The 16,922-nt window shown below is 30.5% G+C and overlaps 1 long non-coding RNA gene and 2 other non-coding genes across 9 annotated transcripts; 1 reads left to right on the forward strand and 2 right to left on the reverse strand.

Moving 5' to 3' along the window:
• Window positions 1-4,128: 4,128 nt before the first annotated feature.
• Window positions 4,129-4,231, reverse strand: LOC139895496 (U6 spliceosomal RNA). Its single transcript, XR_011775934.1, has one exon. It is a non-coding gene; the product is annotated as a U6 spliceosomal RNA (small nuclear RNA).
• Window positions 4,232-9,636: 5,405 nt separating this feature from the next.
• On the reverse strand, window positions 9,637-9,739 carry LOC139895486 (U6 spliceosomal RNA). The gene has a single exon (XR_011775926.1). It is a non-coding gene; the product is annotated as a U6 spliceosomal RNA (small nuclear RNA).
• Window positions 9,740-11,477: 1,738 nt separating this feature from the next.
• Window positions 11,478-14,818, forward strand: LOC139893289 (uncharacterized). 7 transcript variants are annotated; one of them, XR_011774444.1, is made up of 6 exons: window positions 12,126-12,289; window positions 12,366-12,663; window positions 12,764-12,848; window positions 13,000-13,079; window positions 13,449-13,922; window positions 14,512-14,818. It is a non-coding gene; the product is annotated as an uncharacterized lncRNA (long non-coding RNA). The 7 variants fall into 7 exon arrangements; XR_011774447.1 differs by adding an exon at window positions 11,478-11,589 and having other exon boundaries at window positions 12,249-12,289; window positions 12,764-13,922; XR_011774443.1 differs by having other exon boundaries at window positions 12,764-13,079.
• The last annotated feature ends 2,104 nt before the right edge of the window (window positions 14,819-16,922 follow it).

A 16,922-nucleotide genomic window follows, 5' to 3' on the forward strand; every position in this document is an offset into this window, starting at 1 on the left:
TCCTAATAACATTTGGGTGCTTCTAGTTTCATCAATTATTAAGTAAAATATAGCTTATGTAATATGTTGATTATAACAATACGAAACTTTATTTTAGAGGCATTAAAATTTAGTTTATGTAATACTAGTTTATAACTCGTAAATTTGCAAGCTTAATTTGATATAGATTAACAATAAATATATATGAATGAATGTACAAATTTAGTTACAAATTAAGAATACTAGATAGTCATACGAAATCACGGATAAATAATATTAGGGGTACAAACTCGATAAGTAAAATCACTTTTTCTTACTTTTAATTTTTTTCGTTTTAAGATTCATAAATCAATATCAAAATGTTCTCCTAATCTATATTTTTATAAGACAAAAACATTCGATGAATGATTATAATAATCGTGATGAATGATTAACTATAATAATCGTGATCGTTTAAAAATCGGTGATAAATTATAATAATCGTGATGAATGATTAACTATAATCATTCATCAAAAACGAGTGATGGATGATAAAATAATCATTCATCACTCATTTGATGAATGATTAATTTAATCAATCATCACGATTATTATTATTCATCACCAATTTTTTTTAACGATTTTGTTAAAAAAAATTGTATTTTTTGTGTTTTCTTCTATTTGCATATTAAGAGACCCTAAAAGATGATTTCTTTTTTGAAAAAAAAAAATGAAATTCTGCTTAGCCGGTTTGTACCCCTTTTAAAACTTATCCATGCATCTTGCTCCTATATATATATTTAGGTTAAGGGGTTAGAATTAAGGTTTATATTGTGTTTTAACACGGACAGTTTATAGTTTAGCGTTTACCCTAAACTCTAAATCGTGCTAAATTTAGAAGGAGAAAAAAAAAAAAAAAACTCAATTCAAACAAACTTATCCAATTTCGAACAAAACTAGATGAATTCGAACAATTTTGTCCATGTTCGAACAAATTTTCATTCTACAATTTGTTAATACAAATATGAATTTGAACAAAAAAAATGGCATTACAAAAATGTTGGAACCTACATTATTATAAGTGTTAGAGCTAAAATTTTCCCTCATGCTCTAATACTAAAATATAAAATGAATAAAAGAGTAAAAGAACATCAAAAACTCCATGGACTACATTTCTAATAACTCTTTGCTACCTTTCATAAGCTAACAAAGGCTTTATAATAGTCAAGATATAAACATACAATAATCAATATTTAACTACCTACTAACCACTATCTATTTAACTATCTAATATTATGTGTACGTGGATCACTACTCACAATACTAAAAAATCGGTACCCTATCTCACGTACACCTTTTGAATCCATGCATTTGTTACAATTGTGCACCAAGGAGTTTGAATTCATTTAACTCCTACTTGGGCTGCAATATCTAAATGGGTCACACTATTCTTTCTGGTTGAACTTGACTTCAATTGCCAAAACAATGGGCCATACTTAGACTTTCAAGTTTACCCTAACAATTATTCCCCTAATCTTGAATTTCTTTCTAGATCTTGTCGCCGCCTACTACTGCTTTATTTTTTTCTTGATCAAAAAATAAAATTATGATCAAACAATAAAATTATGATCAAACCTGCTATTTTTCTTCTATATACGGCTGTAATTTTATGCTTTTTTATTGCTATGTCGTTGCTTCTTCCTGCTAATCTGATGCTTACTACCACTGATCAAACTACTACTTTTTATCAGCTTTACTGCTGGCGCTTTTCATGTTGTTGTGCTTTTTCTGCTGCTGTAATCAACTGCCTTTTACAGCATCTTTCTTGCTAATTTTAATCTATAAATCAACTTCTTAACTGCTGCTGAATTTTTGCAATTTAATGCTTTTTAATAGCTATTTACAGCCGTTGTTTCGTGCTTTTACAACCGGTAGTTACTGATGCACGCTTTCCTACTGCGTGCTTTCCTGCCTTATGCGCGCTTTTGCTTTCGCAACCTCTGCCGCACTTTCTGTTATTCTACTAATCTTTCATACGATCTTTCTACTGTCTGCAAATCTGCCTTCTTACAACCTGTTGTTACATCTACTGCTACGTTTTTGATGATCAATGGTGATCATCCCTACTTTTCTCCTACTGCCTTTAGTCTATCTTATTGCGAACCAAGATCTACTACCTGCTCTAGATACCAATTGTTGGAATATACATTTTCCTTCATGCTCTAATACTCAGATATAAAATAAATAAAATAGTAAAAGAACACCAAAAACTCCACGGACTACATTTCTAATAGCTCGCTACTACCTTTCATAAACTAACTAACAAAGACTTTATAATAGCCAAGATACAAACGTACAATAATCAATATTTAACAACCCACTAACTATTATCTAATTAACTATCTAATATTATGTGTACGTGGATAACTACTCACAATACTAAAGAATCGGTACCCTGTCTCACGTACACGTTTTAAATCCATGCATTTGCCTAAAATTGTGGACGGAGCCACCAAGGAGTTTGACTTCTTTAATCCTTCAATCACGTACACTCTATTTTTTCATTTAACTCCCACTTGGGCTGCAATATCTAAATGGTCCAAACTACTCTTTCTAGTTGGACTTGACTTGGACTGCCAAAACAACGCGCCATAACAAAAAGAACAGATGCAAAAACACATTTAGCATGCTTTTAGAAGATGAACTGCTACTGTAATTTGTATTACATTATCGAAATAACGAATCAGTTTCAAATTTTATATATTTATAGGCTTATGATATAGATTTGTAAAACCGTAACGTGAAATTTTGGCACTCAAAAGTATAAAAATTCTAATGAAAACCTAAAGGTTGATCAGTTTTCACCCAGCTCCTATTGAACACAAAAATCCTTGCGGATTATATGGACCAAAAATATCAAAGGCATTCATCCAAAGTTTCAAGTTTCAACCATAGAGCTACTAAATAATAGGAATACATATACATATTTATCGTGCATCATCACTGCAACTAACTTATTTTATGATTTTAGCTTACAACAACCATTTAAGCTTGAACTACAACATAAACAGAACATAATCATTCCAAAATCTAAAACTTATGAGAAGCCACAAGTTATTAATTGATCATCACCCGATTACAAGTTTAAGACAAAAACCGTAATAGATAATGAACTGAAATTTACCAGTGACACAAAACCCAAAATGAGGATCAGATATATCAAAAAGTAAAATTTAAAAACCTATTTATGTTCTAAATCTATCAACGGCACAAAGACACTAAATTATAAATCTAAACCCTAATTGAAAAAAAGAAAATTTGTTTGAAAAAACATTGAACTTTCACCAATTCCTATTGTATCATTTTCAAAATCGAGCATTTGCAGGTTTTCGATCTCGACCTTTATAATCAAGACCCATTTTCAAAATCGAGCAGATGCCTTCATTTCCGACTTAGTGTCTTTCGTTCTTCAATTCTGATGGTGGTGGTGTACGACGGTGATTGTGCGCTTCAATTCTCTCATGTGAATTGAGATTTTTTTTTAATGTAATGAGTAATATGCGTTGGATGGTATACCATGCGTTGGATAATACGGTTGTTAACACAACAAAAAAGCTGAAATTTGAATGTAAAAGAAGATGTGTCTAGTTGAATACTTTCGTAAAATCAGAAAGTAATTCTGATCTGATTTGGTTGAAAGGTTTGTTCAATTTAGTGTAATGTGTTATGTTAATTTGAGTAAATATTGTGTGCATCAGTTACAAAAATAAAGATATATGTGAGAGACTAATAATGTAATTTTGTGTAGAAAAAATAAGTGATGTAATATGTGATAAACATGAGGGACCAATAATATAATTTTGAAATGAGGGTGACTTGAAATTTACCTGTTATAACAGGTTAAATACATATAATAGAATAATTTAAAAAGTTGAATGCATACATTAAAAAATCTGAAAGTTGAATATATATAATAGAAATTTGATGAAAATTTAATGTATTTTTATAAATTTTCTCTTGAATAAAAATCCCACTTATTGAAAGAAAAAAAAAACCTCATTGATAATCAAAATCATTAGTAGCATAAAAAGCCTAATTCATAAAGTACATCTATCAATGGCAACGAAACCCTAATTATAGTTCTGAGCCCAAATTGAAGATCTGGACCACACAAATTTGGACCATTTCTCGATTTGTCCATGTCATTCTTGCACAAGGGACATGTTAATCTATTCTGAATCGTTCCAATTTTATCGGATGTCCCCGAAAGAACAATAGTTAGGGCTTGCTTGGATTCTATAACTTACAGACGAATCAATTTTTGGTAGATGTGGGACCAGCAACAGTAGTCTAATCAAACTACATACCGTAGATCTTAGTTTTTTGAATTATTCTTATTTTATACTCTATAATACGTATGTTGTATGTAACTAAAATATTTAATCTAACTTATTAGGTTTTATTTATATATTTATTTATTATTTACCGAGTATTAATACTCTTAATATTAAATACTATACAGCCCCGGCGCCCAGCTCCGCTGGAGAGGCCTCACCTGATCTGAGAAGTGCTAATTTGGTTCGGATAGACTTCATTCAAGAACGCCGCCCTCTAGTCGGGTGGGCACCGGCCGATCTTTCGACCAGATCCCCCTAAAAACCGTCTCACCATTGGAATCCCATAAGAAATTAGTCATAACATTTTTCATCTTAGAAATCCCGGTCTTAGGGGGACGCCTCAGACCTTTCATTAGCAACACTAACCCAATCTCGATCGATGACGAAAAGATCCAATCGATCTTATTAGTCCAAATAACCTTCTTATTATTATCTTAAAATTTTTTTGTCAACTTTAACCTTTTAAATTTTTTTCCTTTTTAAATTAAACTACTATTTATTCCTTTTTCCTTTTTACATTTAGTTACCAAATATTTTTTTCTCACTACCATTTTTAGTTACAGATTATGTGTTAACTATTTATGACGATTAATTTTTTTTTATTTTTTTATTTTTCGTGTAACATCAATTTGTATATAGTAACTGTTAATTTGGATTGCTTTCAATTTAAGTTCACTATGAGTAAAATGGTCCAAGTGAAAACATATATCTTTGTGACAATCGTTGATATATATATATATATATATATATATATATATATATATATATATATATATATATATATATATATATATATATATATATATATATATTAATTGTAACTATTAAAATAAATGTTTAACCTATATGCAGAAATTTATTGCAAACGATTTTTCGCAGCAACACGCGATGACTCTTTCGCCCGTTTAATTACATTGGGTGTGCTTCTAATTTCATTTAAGTTTTTAAAATATTCGTAGACATTTGTTATCTCATATATTATTTTTGAACGGCAGTATCAACATCACCCAGAGAGGATTTAACCACCTTCGCAATCATATGCCACCCACACACACGTTGAAGAAACTCCTCACACACCATCGCACAATACGTATCCTGTGTGCTTTGGATTAAACCGAGTGGCTTACGACATGCACCTTGTCACCACAACAGAATCCTGGTAAATCCTCTCAATGGAATTTGAACCCTACTGTAAGACCCAAATATTATGGTACATAGAGTGTGACGACCCGGAAATTTCTGACCAAATTTAAACCTAATCTCTATATGATTTCGACACGATAAGCAAAGTCTGTATAGTTGAATCTCAAAATGTTGAACTTTGTTCATGTATTTATTTTAACATTCGACCATTACCGACGATTCACGAACAATTAGTTACAAATAAATATATATAGATATATATAAATAAGTGTGTATATATATATGTATATATAAGTATATATCTATTTATATAAATATAAATAAAAGTATATATAATAATTGGAAATAATAAAATACAATTTAATCAATTGAAATTAAACATGCAAACAGAATAATTAAGTTGCTATGAATATATATATATATATATATATATATATATATATATATATATATATATTCATTATTTGATAAAAGATATTATGTAATAAATATATTACATACCTATTAAATATTACATCAAATTAATTACAAGTTTAAAATATAATTGTTATACTAATGTTATTATTACTTCCATTATTATTTTTAATATCACTACTTGTTTAAATTATTATTTTCAATATATATTATATAGATATGAAGGTTATTAATAATATTGTTAGCATTACTAATAACATTGTTATTATATTTAATAGTAAAATTGAATTAGTATTATGATTATTATCTTTATAATTATCATTATTATTCATAAAAAATATTATTTTTATTATCTTTACCATTACTAGTATTATTCTTATCATTATTAACATGATTACTAAGAACTATCATTTTATTTGAAATTATTATTATCATTATTACTTCTTATTATTAGTATTATTTTGATAATAATATTAATATCATTATTAATTCCATTATTATTATTAGTATTAATTTTATTATTATTATTATTATTATTATTATTATTATTATTATTATTATTATTATTATTATTATTATTATTATTATTATTATTATTATTATTATTTTAGACACTATCAGTATTTTACTTTTTAACATATTCATACTTAAATTATTATTCAGATGAAAACAAAGTAAATGAACATCAAGATCTTTAAATATGTACGAATCTGATTACAGATCTTTATCTGTTTATTTTTCCTTTCTTTTTCTTTTTGGTTGAACAACTCTCTCCTTCTTGTCTATTTCTGTTACCAATCGAGATCATGGATCACAATATTACAATTTCAATCAATTAATACTACAGTACCAATCACTCAATTACAATACATAATCCATCCTCTGCAATTCAAGAGTTTAAAAACAACAAAATGTAAAAATACAGCTTGAAACCTCTGTACATCTATTTATTTTGCCAAAAACTCGAATTTGAACCAATCTCTTTATCTCAAATCCTTCCTCGTGAACAAACAATAATCACCACCACCTAAATCTAACACCATGAACAATATCATCAATCTTCTACGTTTGTTTTCTGTTTTACACAGAACCAAACATCATTTAAATGTTTATGCGATCCTGCTACTGCTGCATCTGCTAATTATTTCAACTGTTATCAATTCTTGTTGCTGATGTATACACCATAAGATCATCAAACCGCTGCACATGATTCTTGTTAACATTCATATCAAACCTTTGATCACACAATTCGCCACTTGTGACTCAACTACAACCACTATCACCTTAACCGGCTGCAATCGACTATCTCCCTGTTTAGTCTCTAATTCGGTTCAACTCAGGAAGACAACAAGAACCACCACCTCACCACCTACCAACTCATCTATCTATTTACTACTGAAAACCATTTTTCATTATAGTCGATTGTGTCTGCTGCTACCACACAAGACCACCAACACTTCACTTTCTTCTCCATTCCATAACCACACCTACACTAACATTTCGATCAACCATCTAAACCGCTACCCATATCACCACCTTGATATTTAACTAGATCATCAGTTACCTTGTATTGTTTTGTGAAATCCTAAACCGAACCAAATGGACATTGTCGACTACAATCACTTCCACCTTCGTCAAGAACTGTCAACAACCACGTTAAACCCATTACCATCTTCAACCTACAATCACCCTCCTTCCACCAATAAAAACCCCCACAACCGTGAACCACCTCAATTTATTCTCTCTCTCTCTCTCATCTTCTCTCCTTGAAACCGAGAACTACGAACAACTACCATCACCTTCATTATTCAAGAACCACCTCTTCACTTCTTCCTTTATGTGTAGCGGCATGATCCAAATCTGTTTATTCTCACATTCTAACTGAATGTGGTAATTAAGGTACCTTTTTTTTTTAACAAATGGTGATTGATATGAGGTACTGTTATCATTTCCATCATAATTGTGCTCATAAGCATAAAATGCACATCTTAAACATGCAATGGTGCATACTCAAAGTAAGTGAGTCTGCTAAAAAATGAAATTGCATAAACTCTAAGCTTACATTTGACCATACCAAAATGCAGTGATGCATACTCAAAGTAAGGAAGTGTTGCTGTGAATTTAAAAAAAAAAAAGTAAAAAATAATAGGAATAAAAAAAAAAAAAAAAAAAATACTAGTTTAAGAATATGATACTACCAAAAACAGAAACAGATTCATAAGCAGAGAGGGTATGTACAAATGATTATTCCCAACTGTCAACATGTTAGTGTTCATTCGAGGCTAATTCAACTTTATGCTAACTACATTTACTTCAACAACATAAAGGAATTAGTATAATGTAGAATTCATAACGTATCATTACCAAGATTCTAGTTTAGGGTGTTGGTGAACTGATGTAAACCTTATTGTTATGAAAGAATTCAAAAAATGAAATGGTTATATAAGAAGCAAGAACCATTACCTGCAGGCAAGAAAATATTCCACAGACCCATGGCCACAACCAAGCTATATAGTATATACCTGAAAGTGGTTTGAAGCATTAAACTGACTTTAAAACCAAACATAGATGGGGTGTTTATGATTGCTATCTAATAGCTTATCTGCTCATCTTGGTTGTAATTATATAAATATTTGACCCATTAGTTTGTATGGTGCGTATAAAACATGGGTTATGTTCGCATCGGTGTCCTATTTCCAACCCGAAATACCTCTTTTCGTAACATTAACAGATCACTACATTAACAAACATATCCAGATGACTAAATTCATATACCACTTATGTCATCTCAGGCTTGACAAAGAGGTTCTTCGGATGGGAAGTAGGGTGCGAAAATACAACTTAACAAGACATGTTAATGAATTAACGATTTATGTGGTCACTAAGAAACACTTACTTTCTTATACATGCTTACCCTAATAGTTGCTTTCAAAGGCCAAGTTCAAACCAAACATGATAACGAATTTATGCATAATCTCAATTTTTTTAATCGTTGAGAAAAGAGTATAAAAGTGAATGTATTACCAGATATACTAAACCTCCCTAATTTTCAAAAGTTAAATTTGTATGATTACTAATGTGATTATAGTTATAAACTCACTAAGTTATATGTACATATGCAAACAAAATATGAACTGCTACTATAATCTGTATTACAGCATTGAAATAACGAATCAGTTTCAAATTCAACATTATGATATAGATTTGTAAAACCATGAAGTGAATCTTTACACTCGAGTCTAAAAATCTAATGAAGAACAACTTCATATAAAACTTATAAAAAGCCACAAGTTATTAATCATCACCGGATTACAAGTTTAAAGACAAAAGCCTCAACTGATAATGAACTAAATTCTACAAGTGACACAAAACCCAAAATGACCTGATCTGTCAATAAGTAAAATTCAAAACCCTAATTTATGTCCTAAATTTATCAACGGCAGAAAGAAGCATTTATAAATTAATAATCTAAGCCATCACGAGCACAAAAGTCCTAATTGACAATGAAGTAAATCTATCAATGGCAATGGAACCCTAATTAGACTTTTGAACCCAAACTTAAGATCTAAACATATAAATTGGACCAAAACCCTAAATCATACAGAAGTAACTCTATCAATGGCAAAAAGACAAACCCTAATTACAGAAAGACAGAGCAAAAAGATGGAAAATTTTGAGCAAAAATCACCAAAATACAAACAAATATCGAGAAATTTGATCGGAAAAAAATTTGGACCATTTCTCGATTTATGCGTGTCATCCTTGCGCAGGGGCCATGCTAATCTTCTCTGTATCGTTCCAATTTTATCGGATGTCCCCGAAGGGACGATAGTTGAGGCTTGCCTGCGTACTATAAACTTGCAGACGAAGCAACTTCTGGTCGATGTGGGACTAGCTACAGTAGCCTAACCAAACTATATCTCTGGTAAATTTTACGGAGTAACTTTTTTGGATTGTATTTTTTTTTTTTTTTTTTTTTTTTTTGATTTAAAAAAAAAAAACACTCTTTATATTGCAATTTGTTTATTATTATTAATAGTAATTATTAATATCAACTATTTATTAGTATGTAATTACATTAGGTACTTCTAGTTTCATAAATCATCTAAATTATATGTAAATAGTTGTTAATTACAGTGTTCCTTAAATGAAACTCTTCACAACCTTTATGAATGAGATTAAGAACAAGTATGAGATAGATGTTTCTTAAACGAACGAGTTGTTCCATTCTTTCTCACAACCAGTTACCAAACGCACCCGTATTCACACCTATAAGTACATAAAGGGCAGATTGATATCACATTACCTCTGGGATCTCAGTTATAGGTCTTGTGACTAGTCGTTTCAGAAATTTTAGGCGTAGATCGTGGACCATTATCCAACTTCAAATCTTTTTGCACTCCTTTTGTTGATCCTTTCAACGATGCATATGCCTTCTTAAGAAGTTCCTTGAAGTTTGAACACATTTTATTATGATTAACAGGTAAGATGGACCCACAAAGCATATAATAAAATAAGTAAAAGTTCGAGGACATTATTTACAATTGCAAATGACCCAAAAAATGTACCTTGTCACACAAATATTTTGCATCTGCATACTCTTTCTTAATCTCTTGATTATGTAGCTCCAGCCTCAAAGCAAAATCTGCATATGCAGTTAGCTAAGTTTCATTATAGTTGGACCCATGAAAAGTTATGTGTATTATCTTCTTATATGTATATCGTATTATGGGCAATTTAGACCCATTTACTCATAAGTGCGTCGATTCTGGTTGTGTTGCATCCCATATAGGTCAAATGAAGAAATTGAACTTCATTGACATAACGATTATTAAGAGAATGGACGATAAGAGGGCTTTTAGATTTATGTCAAACCAGCTTAACAGTTCCGAAACTCTCTTCTCCATAAACTGAACATAATCCAGCATCCATCAAGAAGCCGAAAACATTAAACGCAGGTCATTTTACAACTTGAAAGATACAACTTTTTTAATGAGACTGAAGCATTAATTCAAACCACAAATATCCTAATAAACATGCTACTATATAGCAATATTTAAATTTAATAAAGAGTATGCAAGAAACAAACCTCATTAACGTGATAAAAATCAAAATCTTTTGTGAAATACTAATCAATTTCTAGCCCGTTCTCCGACATTTCAATATCGATTGGCCCACGCATTCCAATTAGCTGTGCAGAACCACAAGCTCATCGTTTGTAAACATGTTAATTTCACATATATAAAAGAAACCGTATTTAAAAGTACATATACATAGAATGTAATAAATTTATAAGATGAATTCAAAAACAATCTATATCACTTCACTATTATACATTAAAAGAGAGTCTCGATTAGCTAATAAATATTTTCAAAACCCCCTTAATTACCATTAGATTAGAAAATTACATTATAATACTCCTTATCCGACAATCCTTAATCATCCACTAAAAAAATTAGCTAATAAATCAATTATTAAAATACTCATCCTAAAGTACCCTTTTATAATAATTAAAAAAAACACGCGATAATCTAAACTATTTCATTATCTCAAATCTTAACTGATAATCAGATTAAGTTAGATGATTATGATAAAACAACAAAGCTTGCGAGATTAGAAGGTTTTATAATCAGATTCAATTCGATACTTCATCGATTGATTCTATAAATCAAAATATGTAAGTAAACGTCTGTTATGTCAAATCTAATGATCAATTGAACTATTTTTGTTGTTGTGAATATAAAAAATTAGGGTTTTTATTTCAGATGAACATGATTGGAAGATTACTCTGATGTCGATCATATAATCATATATAACATTTAATAGATTAATCAATTGTTTCCCAATATTTATTACTTTTACTTTTGCATTTATCTTTCGTTTTCGTTGTCCATGTCCGTGTGTTTTTTTGTGTTGACATGAGAAGTCGCAGGCATGATCGAATTTTATGGTGACAAAGTTGGTGCCTGAATCTAGAAAACTTTGTAATTGACTTTATGGGTTCATTTGGCAATCTTAGTTATTCTAATTTAACCGTTTATCATGAGTTGGTTTGATAAAATGATATTGCTTTAATTGTTGTTATGATTATGATCATCCATGTATGTTGGTACAAAACTTAGTTTGTGGAAATTGATTAACTTATATATAGGATACAACATTTTTTAACCAAACTTTTCCTTTTTTTTTTTTTTTTTTTTTTTTTTTTTTTTTTTTTTTTTTGCAATTTCAAACATTTCTTGGATTACATGCAAGTTTATGGCCTTAATATTTATCTAAGAGCAGCAAAGAATTTGTGGGTTGATTTTTGTTTGAATGTGTTGGACGAGAATGAAGAGCCTGTTTATGACCGCAAGAAGAGAACTTTGCTCAACAAGGTTGAGCACTATGAATCTGATATATTATCTTACTGCAATTATTATCATCAATCATTCACTATGTATAACGTCACAGGTGTACATAAAGAAGATCATTCATGAAGTTTGGACACATAATCGGGCATGGTAGGCGACAAGATTACTATAGAAGGTGTACATAAAGATCAGTTGTTGGAGGAAATCACTTTTGGGAGATGGACTTATGTATTTATCTACGCTTATGTCACCTAAAGAAAATAGTTGCACTTATGTATTATCTACGCTTTTTATTAGATCTTGTTGCTCTTTTCAGGTCAATACTCAAGCTGCGGCTGATATTACTGATTCTAATGACCGTCAAAATTCAAAATACTACTCACATTGTTGTTGTTCAGGTGTGTTTATCTTTTAGTTTTTGATGTATCTTTTATTAACAAGGCAAACCACCCTGCAGTCATTTCTCATTTATAATATGAATAAATTGTTTTCTTGTAGTATACTGCTCGATTCAGTGATGACGCTGTAAAAAACTTTCTTTATACGCTCAACAATTGCCAGATACCTAAAAAGAGATTCAACTGTAAGTAATACCATCTATCTATTGTATTATATAACAAAAATGTTATTACTTGACCATCATGGTAATTGTTAACAATTGACATTACGATGACAATGTTATGATATTGTGTTCAATATTTTGTTATGTCATGCTTATTAATACATTGAATTAGTGGAAAAATAGTACAATAAAGAAAGGATGCTTTGAGGAAACAAGCTCTAAAGATGAAAAAAGAACCTGTTCTAGCTATGGGTAAGCTACACGTGCTAACAGTAGATGTGGAAAAATGGATGGGTCATAAGGTTGGGTTATGGGTAAAACAAGTAGTATATTTTTGTGGGATGGGTATAAAAAACCTGGGTTGGGTTAGGTTGTCCCATCAACGTATTAAGCATTTTTAAATAAAAAATTTTTTGTATTAAACATGATCATGATGAATTTACTATAGAATTATAGAAATATAGCTCCTTAATATGAATTTAATTACCTGCATATGCTTTGGGCGACTTTTAGATTGTTTGCCCCGTTTGAATGGATCATGAATGGATAAAAAAAAGGTTTACTCGAGTGGCATTGGTTTCTAACTAACCCTAGATCGTTTGCTATATCTCCCTCGAACAGAGTTGGAAATGGTTAACAGCACCTGCAGCAACCTTCCATGAGTTGTTGATTGCTGCACAATAAAACTACTGTACTGCTCAGTGAAGTGTTGTTGTATTCCTTGTAATTTTTGTTTGAAGTTTGTGTTGCATGGCACAACCTTGGTATGCATACTATTCTCTTTTCTTTGTATGCAGAGCTAGACCCATTGTTATCTTCTTTTATTTACAATACTGCTGATGAACAACTCAAAGATTAAAGATTATTAATGATGATGTTAAGTAGGGATGAGAATAGCATAATTCAGGCATGTTTACTTTAGTTGCTTGTCATCTTTATATATTTATTTTTTAATTTATTTTTGGCAGGGGATGTTTCTTAAAGACCATTTATGAACCTTGCAAGAGATATACAGGAATTTTCTATTTTTTTGCCTTGATTACTTCTCCTTCCTGGATCCAAGTCTGCTTCAGTCAATTGCTGCTTGTTGCTTATGTGAGTATTTCACTTTTTGTTTTGCTTAATAAATAAATATTAGTTATGAACCCAATACTTTTTGAAAGCATTAATTTTGGTGTGAACAAGTTGAGCTGAGCCGAGCTGGGCTTGAACTTGGCTCTAAGCGTTGGCGTTTTCTTTGAGCTGTTGCTATGCCAATCCCATGGCTACAGGTAGTCATATGTCAAGGGTGTGGCTATATCATACCAACTTTGACAATGCTTTACACAAGGTTATTTATGTTACTCTTTTGTTCATTTGTGGCGTAAAGTGTACAATCTGTGTTTTTTATACATGACAATAGTTCTATTTGTAATAAAAATTGTACCTTATGATTAATTATCTACTAAAATGGAGATGCTTTGAACATGTGACTGAAATGGGAATGTTAAGAACCTGAACTCAAATATACTCAAAAATGATGCAATGACAAGGCTAATTTAATGTTATATGACTGCAGGCAGTAACACTATTAGCAGGAGCACTTGATATGCTATCTACATTGTTAACAAAACAATGTCTCGAAACATAACTTGATGCATCTACTACTTTAGCAAACTGAACCTTTTAAATTTCTATATTACAGATAATGCTGATTTTGATTTGACCATTCAAGGGCTTGTGGGCTTATTCAATAATCGTGCAGTCGAAAACATTGCTGGTTTCAAGTTTCTTCTTACTAGCAAGCTTAGGGGTATGCACTTGCACCACCATTAGAGGCAGAAAAGTGACTTGTGGGTAATAAGTCAGAACGGGTTGAAACATATGACTTATTCGTGGGTCGGGTGGTTCAAAAATGACTTCGGAAATTGCATTATTTCATGTGAATAATGAGCTGACCACATGGTCCAGTTGCGCACATATATATATCGAAGTTATATTACTTTGGAATTTGTAAGATCACTTACATTTATATTATTTCGAATTAGAGTAATAACATATGTTCTTAGATAGCCCTACTTTAAGATACTAATAATCGGCTTTAGGTGTCAACACGGTTGATCTTGACTTTAAATTTTGATACGTAGTTCTGAACTTTAAAAAATTAATAATTTGCTCTGCATCCACTACTAACAAAGCATATGACTTTTGTGTTTAAAGACACTAGGTTTGACATCAAACATCAAAATGTAGACCTTTGTTAGAAGAAAGGAACATTAGTGATGATGTATGTAAACTGGGAACCATGGAAAAAGTGTAGTGTAACGTGCTTGAAACTTGTATAAAAGTAAAACCACGTAGTATCATGAATACAAGTTTGACTTCCAGGTTAGAAAACGTTCAATTGAAACCCTAAATCTAGCGCCCCAGGTACTAGCCCTTACATTTAATTTAAGCGATTTGTAGATTTAATCGGTAAACACATTTGATATTTGCGGCAACTTGCTAATACTTTACTTGATTTACGTTTGTAATATAATAATCTGCGTATCCTATTGTTGTTCAAACGATGAATCCAATTATTGATTTTATAATCTCTGTATATTCACAACTCAAATGAATGGAAGAAATAGATCAACTTTCACTATGACGGTATGTTATTTGGTTACACCTTCATTATTTAAATGTGTTTACAACATATCTTTGTATAGTTTCTATTAGGGTTTAGTGTTAATATTTTAGAAATTATATTTTAGGGTTTAGGGTTTAGGGTTTAATGTATAGGGTTTACGGTTTAGTGTTTATGGTTTATGGTTTAGGGTTAAAGGTTTAGGGTTTAGAGTTTGGGCTTTAGAGTTTAGGGTTTAGTTTTTAGTATTTATGTATAATGTTTAAGATTTAGGGTTTAGGGTTTTATGGTTTAGGGTTTAGTGTTTAGGGTTTAGATACAGGATTTAGGGTTTAATGTATAGGGTTTAGGTTTTAGAGTTAGGGCTTAGGGTTTAGATTTTAGAATTTATGGTTTAAGGTTTAGGGTTTAGGGTTTGGTGTGTAGGGTTAAAGGTTGATGGTTTAGGGTTTAGGGTTGATTTAGGGTTTAGGGTTTAGATATATGGTTTAGGGTTTAGTGTTTAGGGTTTATGGTTTATGGTTTAGACTTTAAGGTTTAAGGTTTAGATTTTAGAATTTAAGATTTAGGGTTTAGGGTTTAGGGTTTAGGGCTTAGGGTTTAATTTTTACAATTTATTATTAGAGTATAGATATAGGGTTTGGGGTTTAGTGTAGAGGATTTAGGGTCTAATCATTTAAGCAATAAAATTAAATATATAAATTAAAAAACTATTATTATGTCTAGATAAACATTAAACCAAATGTTTTTTAGGGGGGCTTGAAATTTTTAAAGTTTCAAAATGTACTAACGAACTATTATTAAGTCTATGATGAACATTAAACTAAATGTTTTATAGGGAATTCAGATTTTTAAAGTTTCAAAATGTACTAACGAATAAATAAAAAAATAAATTTTTTATTCAAATCAAATAAATCATCTCCGATATCGTGATGTAGTTTTAGGCGATTGAATTAAGAATTGTGGATGATTATCTCAGATCTTCGTTGTATTTTTCCACATATTCGACAATGTAGTTATTCTTGTTAGATGATCATGAATTGTAAATAATGCCATAACACTTTGTCTTATTGTTAGTACTTTTTGCATCTCTGATAAAGTCTTCTGTCATAATTCGTCAGCCTATAATGAGCGTACAAACATATAAAATTAGGATGATTTAAAACATATAAACATGTTTTAAAACACTTAAAAATGGGCGGATTATGTTGGCAAGATTTACGGAGTAATAATTGTGAGGATGCAGTATTAATAATGACTCTCAAATCAGTTTGAAGGGGAGAGTTTTTGATCAAATACTCATACACTCACTCACATATTTTTTTACTCGGTACTATATTCCACTTCTATTTTATTATTCAAGTAGTAGTTATACGTTTGAACTGTAATCTATTAGTTGTCTGAGAAGAATGCTAACAGAGATGACAAAATGGGTGGGTTGAGTAAATATGTTATATTAGGATGATTTAAAACATTCTATCTTTAAC

This window comes from Rutidosis leptorrhynchoides, chromosome 2, assembly GCF_046630445.1.
Source record: "Rutidosis leptorrhynchoides isolate AG116_Rl617_1_P2 chromosome 2, CSIRO_AGI_Rlap_v1, whole genome shotgun sequence".
In the NCBI taxonomy this organism is placed as follows: domain Eukaryota; kingdom Viridiplantae; phylum Streptophyta; class Magnoliopsida; order Asterales; family Asteraceae; genus Rutidosis; species Rutidosis leptorrhynchoides.